Genomic DNA, 9,205 nt, shown 5'->3' with positions numbered 1-9,205 from the left:
ATTATAATTTCTGTCCCTTCCCTGGGAAGGAGTCATTCCAGGATTTTTTCCTCTTTTTTTTAACATGCAAGATTGGTTGTACAGCTACAAGAGAGGAAGGGAAGTACTGGGATTTGGGAAGGGAAGGGAAGGGAAGGGAAGGGAAGGGAAGGGAAGGGAAGGGAAGGGAAGGGAAAAAAGAAAAAAAGAAAAAAGGAAAAAGAAAAAAAAGAAAGAAAAATAAAAGAGTCATTATGTTACAACACAGCACACCAGAAAGTTAACCAATGGCCTGCCTTAAACTGAATGGCTGAACTGCCAACAGAACCAAAATTTGCAGCATGACTTGAGCCCAGTCAAGGATGTTCAGATGCAGCTTAGGATATTCCCAGTGCTCCAGGCTAGTGAGAGAAAATCTGTAGGTATAGGCAACTACAAAAGCAGCTGACAGCTGCAAAGAAGACTGTTTCAAGTTTCCAGGTTTCTGTGATATCTGGATCACAAGTTTGCAGGTGACAAGTAGCATGTCTTTTATCACATCCTATTTCTGCAGGTGGGAATCATTAGTGTGTTCCATTCATCAAATGCATCCAGAGCTATAACCTTGCAGGCACAGTGCTCCCAGGAACAGAGTCCATATCCTGAACAACTGGAAATAACTGGTGGGGTGGAGAAAACACTTTATGAAAGCATCTATAAGTAGGTTTTATGTGGAGAGCAACCAGAGGCTGTGTAGAACCCAACTGAAAGAGGAAGAGAAAGAAGTAAAAAAGGCAAACAATAGTTTCCTTTACAGCATGACCTACTAATTTAATATCTTTTTTCCCCTAGCCATGGACAGATGGATTCTTACTCAGCCTTTTGGGATCATAGATTCATAGAGTGGGTTGTGTTGGAAGAGACTTTTAAAACCATCTAGACTAAACTCCATGGCAATAAACAGAGCCGTCTTTCACTAGACCAGGCTGCTCAGAGCTTTGTCCAACCTGGCCTTGAATTTTTCCAGGGATGGAGCATCTACCACCTCCCTGGGCAATCTCTATCAGTGTTTCACCATCCTCACTGCAAGAGATTCTTCTTTGCAAAGGGCTCCCTGCAGACCAAACCTTTAGACAGTGGGGTATGTGGAGCTGGAGCAGACCCAGCAGCTCTGACCATCAGAAGATCAAAACCAACCATAATTTCACCCTGTACTTCCTGTATAAAGCTCCTAACAGTACAGTTTTGGTGATTACATTTCTCTTGGGAGGAAGAACAGAAAATTCTGTGAGACAGGTAAGTTTTTCTGCTTGTGGGGCAATATTTGCAAGGATCTGGGGTCCATTGAACCTTAATCTGCCCTTCACTTAATGTCTTGAATTCCTTCTCCACATACAGGCCGCTGCTTTCTTTCTGATTTCATTAGGCTCCCAGCAAAAGTGCAAGGGTTTAGGGGTGCCATCAAAGGATGGAGGGGTTGAGTGCCCCAGCTTCCATGGAAACTTCTCATGAGCTCACCCAATCACCTGCATTAATTCCAGCTGTGCTCACAACTTCAAGTAGAGAGGATACAGAACAGAGAAAATGCCACTTCTCTCCTCCATCTCAAAAAGAGAATATGGTCAGTCCTGAACATCAGGGAAAAAGAGAGATCTACTTCAGATCATTAAAGCCAGTGTTACAATGAGGTAAAGATTTTTGCATTTCAGGAGCTGCAGCTTCTGTGTGTTTTACTGTCCTGCTTTTTATGGCAGCTTGAAAGCAAACAAGATGAAACCTTACAGTTTGCTTGCACTTTTAAGAGGATAAACACAAGTCAATCTGGGACTTTTCAGGGTGTTGCCCAGTTATTAGTCCAACAAAGCCAAAATTGAAGTCCTGGGTCCCAACTGACACAGAAATCCCAGCTGTCTTCAGCTTTGTTCAAGACAAATTGTAGTTCATGCTGCAAAGTGGGAAGTTTCACTTGTTCCCCTGTAGGCACATCTCTACCAGTTCTGCTGGCCTTGTCTGACTGGGAAAAGTGTGGGAACAAAAAAGTAAAGGAATTAAGAACCCCTCCCCAAATACAAAATCCACAGTAATATTTGGGATAATACCACCAACTGCAGATGAGGCTAAACCTGTCAACATGGGATTTTTCTGGTGTTGTTCCCCATGACAGCTAGAATCAATTTTGCTGAAGTTGCCATAGGATCATAAAATCATTTTTGTTGAAAAAGACCTCTAAGATCATAAAATCCAACTATTAACCCTGCACCACCAAAGACACCACTCAAACACCACAATTGCCACATTGACACAGCTTTTGAACACTTCCAGGTATATAGGGACTCCACCTCTGTCCTGAGCAGCCTGTACCAGAGCCTGGCAGTATTTGGTATGTGCTTTGGCTTGGACTCTTACAGCCTGGTGAAAACACCTCTTGATGTGTAAGTGGAGCTAGAGGGGATGACTCTACCTGCTCTCCTGCTCTCTCCCATATATGACCATACCAAGATGAAGCTTTAAACACTTGGACTGTCTGTGCTGTTTTGCAGACCTCCTAAGACTGTGTCTTAGCTCGGTGCCACAGCCTGGTTTCCCCATCTTGCAACACCAGTCTCAGAGCCAGCCATTTGGATATCAGTGGGGTCCCTTATATGTGACCAAAGACACTGAAACCTGTAAGTCTGAAGAAGAGTTGGTGTGGCACCTCCTTGGGCAGTTCTTCTACCAAATGTGTCCTATTGCAGCACCATTGCACTGTCAGAGACAAAAACCATAGGAGACTTGAGTTTATGTACTTTTTCCTGTCTGGAGGGGACCCAAGGAAGAAAATTTCCAACTTGGATTTGCAAAAACCCCTTTGTATATATTGGTGGCTCCAATATAGGGAATGGGACGTGCTCTGGCTTGTCTGGCCCCTCTTTTGAATCTGCCCAACCACTTGATGCACTTCTGGAATGCCAGGAGTGACAGACAGTGCTGGCAGGGGTCAGGGTGGGGATCAACACACCTGAGAGGACATTTTCAGGGGAGAAACCTGGGGTTCTGGGATAAACCATGAAATCACACCACAACACCTTTGCTTCCCTGCATCTTCCCCATGTGGCAGCAAACTAAAAGTGGATAGGGATATAATCCTTCATTTTACATGAGTGTGGCACAATGAAAACCAAGCAGCATAGTGCCATGTCCTGATGCCTCCCAGGAGGGATCCCAGACATGGGAGCAGTTGTTGCTGTATAAGAGGCTTGACAGCTCAGCATCATGCTCTCAGTTTGCATTTCCTTAGCTCTCCCAATGACAGAGTTTGAAGCACAGAAGTGTTCTGTGAGGAATGTGTTTCGGGATGAAAATGAATACCTCGTAGCCTGACAGCGTAAACACTAAGAGCATGTTTGGCTTCTTCCAGTGCCAGCTCCATAGATGGATTCAGAAATTCCCTTCACCACCCGTGGAGGCTTTTTGGTTCCCTCTGATGAGCTGAAGCTTTCTGACCCAAAGCAGATGGAGTCAGTTATTTACACCACATTCTGCTTGGATGCACTCTTGACCCACCGCTCACTGGTCTCACTAGACATAAGCACTGTTGCTGGCTGATTGTTTTGGAATGACACAGAGAACATTAGTGGAGAAGAGCCAGACAGAGGCCCTTGGAGGAAGAGCAGCCAACGGGGATCTAGTGACGGGAGAAGCCTTGCTGGCCCCGTGCCAGATGTCTGTGCCTCGAGCTCAGGTGGCAGGAAGTAAAACCTCTTTGTTGGCTGGGTTGGATGGTGGGTAGTGGTGGGGTGATCAGGAGGTGTCACCTTTGTTGGGATGTCACTGTGGCTGGGCATTAAGAATGGTGGACAAGCCAGGGGAAAAGGAGGGGAGCTCTGAGATGTGTTGGTCTGTGAAAATCCATGGAGTTCCTTCTCAGGGGATAAAGACAACTCAATGTGTCCAGCCTCTGCCTGGGGCTCCAAGGAGCAACACAGAAGTATGTACTGCATAATTTCTGCTCCAGCTCTGCAGCAATCATTTGATTATGTCCATTTGGGTAACCCATTTTCCCCTTACCTTTACCTCTCCTGCCCTGTAGTCCTTGAATCAATGTTTGGAGTCTCTTGAAATGTGCCCAGACCTGAAAGAAGTGCCATGAAACCAAAATCCATCACCACAGCTGCGTCACTCAGAGCAAGCATGATTGTACCTGTGAGACAGCTGAGCACAGCAAGCAGCTGCTGTCCTGGCTGCTGAACCAGGAGAGGTGAAGGAATGTGAGGGTGAGGGGCCCTGGCACAGGACCAGGTCAGACAGGACTTGGAGCACACTGCTCTAGTGGAAGCTGTGCCTGCCCTTGGCAGAGGTTTGGAAAGAGATGGCTTTGAAGGTCCATTCCAACCAAAGCCATTCTTTGATTCTATGATAAAGACCCCCTCGGGCTTCCTAATGTCTACATCAGATTTCAGAAGGGATGAATCCAGAATTTTCTTTCTCAAACAACATATTTTACAATAAGGATCACAGAACATAAAACCCCAGCAGGTATGTCACATATGAGCGGTGCATTGTTGATTTTTGAATACTCAGTAAAATGCATTAGCAATAAGGATTCCAATCTAGAGATATATTGCTTGGTTGGGTGTGTGAACAGTGCTTCCACAATTTGTTTTGGGTGAGAAAAGCATGCTTTAGCTATAAAACAGCTTTTAATCACTATTATTTCCATATATTGGATCCCTTGCCTTCTACAATGTTCCTTCAGGTTAGCAAGTTGGAGATAAATACTCTGCCAGTGTAAACCAATGCCTCCCTTTCTTATCTGTAATGTAAGGTAATTTTACATCTACACAGGGTTTCCCCAGCATGTCTGTCTGCCTCCAGCTGAAAGTAGGCACAAAGCTTGTGCCTGGGCTGAAAGTAAAGGATGTGATAGCAGGATGTGGAAGACAGCAGGCATCTGCAAAGTTTCTGGATCACATAGTGACTGCAGTTGAGCTTGACCACTAACTCTAAAAATAATGCCAGGAGGTTTCCCAGCCTAAGGACTCACCTCAGCTCTGTTCCCTCCTTGCTGAAGATGCATTGAAGCTCTTGTCCCAGCTTTCATTTTTGTGCAGAAGCAATAGTGGTTGTTTTTTTTTTCACTAAACACTTAATTCTAAGGTCAAACCCCATACTATTTGCTTCTCTCAGAGAGCAAACAGAGCACAAATGGGCCTGGCTCTGTGTTGTGGCTGGAAGTGGCCGATTTTCTTCAAATTTCTCTTATCTAAGAGGCCAACTTGAAAAGAAGGTACTGTATAGTTGAGATGAGAGCTAGTGGAGAACTGTGCTCAGCTGTTCTCTTTCCTCTTTCTGTTATAAAATAAATTCCTCATACCAGATCTCTTTTCTAGTCTGAGATTTTTAAGTACAAATGTCTCCCTGCTGCTCTGATTTCAGTTATGAAGGAAAACCAGAGCCTCCACCTGGGAGTAAGAACATCTTGGAAATGGCATGACATGCATTTTAGGGCCAAATTCTCCTTGAGTCATAGTCTGCTTCAGCCAAGGAGCAACTGGGACATGAGCTCTTGTAGCAGGTCACGAAGCCAATCCCTTAACTCAGATATGTAATTCAGCAGCTGTGCTGGGCTCTGGTATAACTGAGAGAGAAAGATACAGAGGATATCAATTAGAGATAGACATAAAGAGATAGAGGTAGAAAGAGATAATATGATGATAGAGATGAGATAGATAGATAGATAGATAGATAGATAGATAGATAGATAGATAGATAGATAGAGATAGAGAGATGATAGAGATAGAGAGATGATAGAGATAGAGATAGAGATAGAGATAGAGATAGAGATAGAGATAGAGATAGAGATGAAGATGGAGATAGAGTGATAGATAGATAGAGATAGAGAGATAGATAGATAGATAGATAGATAGAGATAGAGAGAGAGATAGAGATAGAGGTATAGAGATAGATAGATAGATAGATAGATAGATAGATAGATAGATAGATAGAGAGAGAGAGATAGAGATAGATAGAGGAGATAGAGATGATAGAGAGGGATCTCCCTTTTTCTGAGAGGTCATTTAAAGAGCATATAATCAGGGCCTTAAGCCCAGATCAGGGACACAAAAAGTGTCCCAGTAAAAAAATTCTAGACAAAAGCTAGTCACAAGGTGAAGAAGTGTACAACTACTGCTGATGGGAAAGAAGTTTCTTGTGGAGTTTCCCTGTGTATGTTCATTGCACCTCAGCTTTAGGATTGCTTTTCTTAACAGCAATGGTGGAGCTAAAGGAAGGAGAGCAGTGAAGTCAAATGTGATGCTGCCTTAGGAGTTAAACACACTCCAAACACAGAACAGACTGTTACCACAGGATTTAGATCATTTCGGCATCTGGGGAAAGGCTAAGGGCAATCAAAAAATGAGCCAGAAAGTAAAGCACCAGTAGAGGAAATATCTGCTAATGTAAAGGCGTGGCTGCCTAGGAAAGAGATTCTATGAGTTATTGCAGGAAAGCAGCTAAAGCTGTTAGCCATGATGTGCAGGTGCAGTGTTAAAAGGAGAAGGTTGCAGGGTTGGTCTGCTCTCATAAATCAGAGAAGGGAGGGGCATGGGATTAAATCTGTGACTGCACAGTGCAAAAACAGTGAAATTTTTCTGTTCGTTACTGATCAACATGTAGACAAAAAAGAGCAATATACAAGTGCAGAGTTTGAGAGCATCTGAAAGGAGGGAGAAAATGTGATTGTTCTCATCAAGCCTTGCAGACATGGGCTGGACTTGGTACAACTCTTGAAGCTATTATTTTAGATGGGATTGAAAATACTAATACCTTTAAATGCTTTGAGATTCTGTGATGGAAAGGATTGCATCAATAGCTATATAACTTATTCTAGTTGGATGCTGAGATCTGAGTTTTTACAGATCATCTTCACAGCCGTGGCTCTGTTATATTTGCCCATCCATGCACTTCTGTGCATGGGTGGATGCAGACACACAGAGGGCTACCAAATTACACAGCCCATCACAGTGCCTAGAAACAAGAAGCTGTTTAAGAAGACCATCCAAGAGATTTGGGTATATAACACTGGACCAGTCCACAGTCCTGTTCCCTCTTTCTGCAAACAGACAATAGAGAACATCTAAAGCAGCAATTATAAACAGAGAAATACTGAAATAATTAGCTCAATATGCAGTCTTGCAGTAGTTGTCTCATTTGCCAGTCTGTTGTCTGTAACATTCACTATCACACTGACCCAGCAAGAGCTGTATTCATCGCCCAACCTCCCATCATCTCCAAGGAAATATTGTTACAGATTTCTCACAAACTTTCTTAGGGATGTTGGTACAACACAACAACAGAAGGGGAAAAACAACCTTGATGAAGTTCCTGCATTGGATCTGTAATAATGATGAAACAACACAGCCTTAAGGCCCTTCATTTTCACTCTGTCCCTGCTTAGGTCAGAGTAATCTGCAGCACCTCTAGGGCACCCTAGCATAGACAGAGAATAATATTCAAAATACTTGTTTCCTTGAATTCAAAATTCTTGTTTACAGAACTGAGTAGAGCTTCACTGAAGCCAAGAATATTGTCCTGGGAGATGAACATGAGTTAAATCGCAAAACTCAGGCTTACAAGGCCATAATACCTGCTCTGTGGAATTGTACTGAAGAACTATTTCCCTTCAAAGTTTGGCGGTTCATGGTAGTTGATAACCCACAAAAATCTTTTGGCCCAAGTATTCAAGAAGTTTGAGAACCATCCTGTTGAAGAGCTGCAGATTCCAGCACTCACAAAGACATGGATAAACACCACAGACAAAGCATCAGGCTTTTTATCCTGGGATCTGCACTGGTCCTGCCAGATTTGGCAGTCCAGTGATGAGGGTGGTGGGTACAACTCAGAGCATGGTGAGAGGCCCCTTATCAGGGAGAAAAGGGAGGAATGGCAAGAAATGTTTATAGAGGGAGAAAATTAGAAGGCAACAGCAGCTGTGAAGGTTGGAAATCCCTTCAAGAGATGGCATGAAAATGATGGTGTTGGAGTGCTATGGTTCTTCAGAGAGATAAAGTGTAAAAAACAGGGACTGCTTTTCCCTGCATTTCATAGTAGGTTGAATTTTGCAGATGAATGTTTCTCTCTCCCCCACCAGTCAGTCCACATAGACCAGCCAACCAAAATCCATGCCCACAATGCTGTTTTTAACCTAACCTGGAACTACTCCTGGCAGCCATGCAGTCCATTCAGCAAAGAGACCATTTTGCCAGTGTTATCTTGTGCCCCTCCCTCAAATGTTCGAAGCTCGTCGCTTGCTCTGATGAAATGATGGTTGTTGTGCTGGTAGATCCACCCAGCAGCTCTCCTTCTGGCAAAGTAGGGCTCTGCACCCTTCTCCATAGACACACCTCTTTGTGAAAGCTGGTGGGGTCACATCAGGGGACTGGTGATAGCCAGGCAGGTGTTTTGTGGTGGCAGCCCAAAGCTTCGTATCACCTTGGACTTCACAGAAGTGCAAGGATCTTTTAGTCTTCCACACACAGTGATGTGGACTGTAATGGGTTGACAGATCTCTTTCATGATGAAGTCAAGCTTCTTCTCTCATTTCCCACACAACCTCTTTCCTCTCGCTCCCTTCTGTCTCTGTTTTGGCTGCGGTCTTTGTTTGCTTGGCTTGCTCAGCTTGTCAAACCTTCTTTTGCCAACACTCCCCCACACAACATTCATCAAGCCTCTTCCTGCTCTTTTTCAAAGCCCTTCCAGATGGTGAGAAATCTCACCAGCCAATGGAAAAACTCCAGCTCTATAACTACACGTCATTTTCTGTTTGTTAGACAACTCCTGCTGGTATTGTCTCGTGCTGTGATGCAGTCCTGCTTCTTACTAATCTGCTCTGTTCTCTGTGTTGTATATACTATGAATTACATTTGTGGTGCCATACATACATTTATGATGCCAATCACTGATTTGCTAAATTATTTTGGCTGGATTGGTTGCTCGAAAATGTGTAGATGTTGGGCCATAGGCCAATGCATTCAGAAATGACAGCTGAGTTGATGTGCCTTGCTCTTTGGGGTATATGGTGCCTGATTTCCAGAGCTGTTGAAGACAGTTGACAGGAGCTCGCTATGCTTCACATTACTAAATCATGCATCTTTTGCCATAGCTCATTTCAGTATATGTTTGGCATTGATTTCTTTGTGTTGTTTAGATCATGAAAAGTGGCATTAACAGACTTCTGCAGGGCTCAGCACTTATTCAGTAGGTGACTTCA

The sequence above is a fragment of the Lonchura striata genome, chromosome 2, assembly GCF_046129695.1.
Source record: "Lonchura striata isolate bLonStr1 chromosome 2, bLonStr1.mat, whole genome shotgun sequence".
NCBI lineage: Eukaryota > Metazoa > Chordata > Aves > Passeriformes > Estrildidae > Lonchura > Lonchura striata.
The sequence above is the reverse complement of the archived record's forward strand: the minus strand, read 5'-3'. Positions refer to the sequence as shown.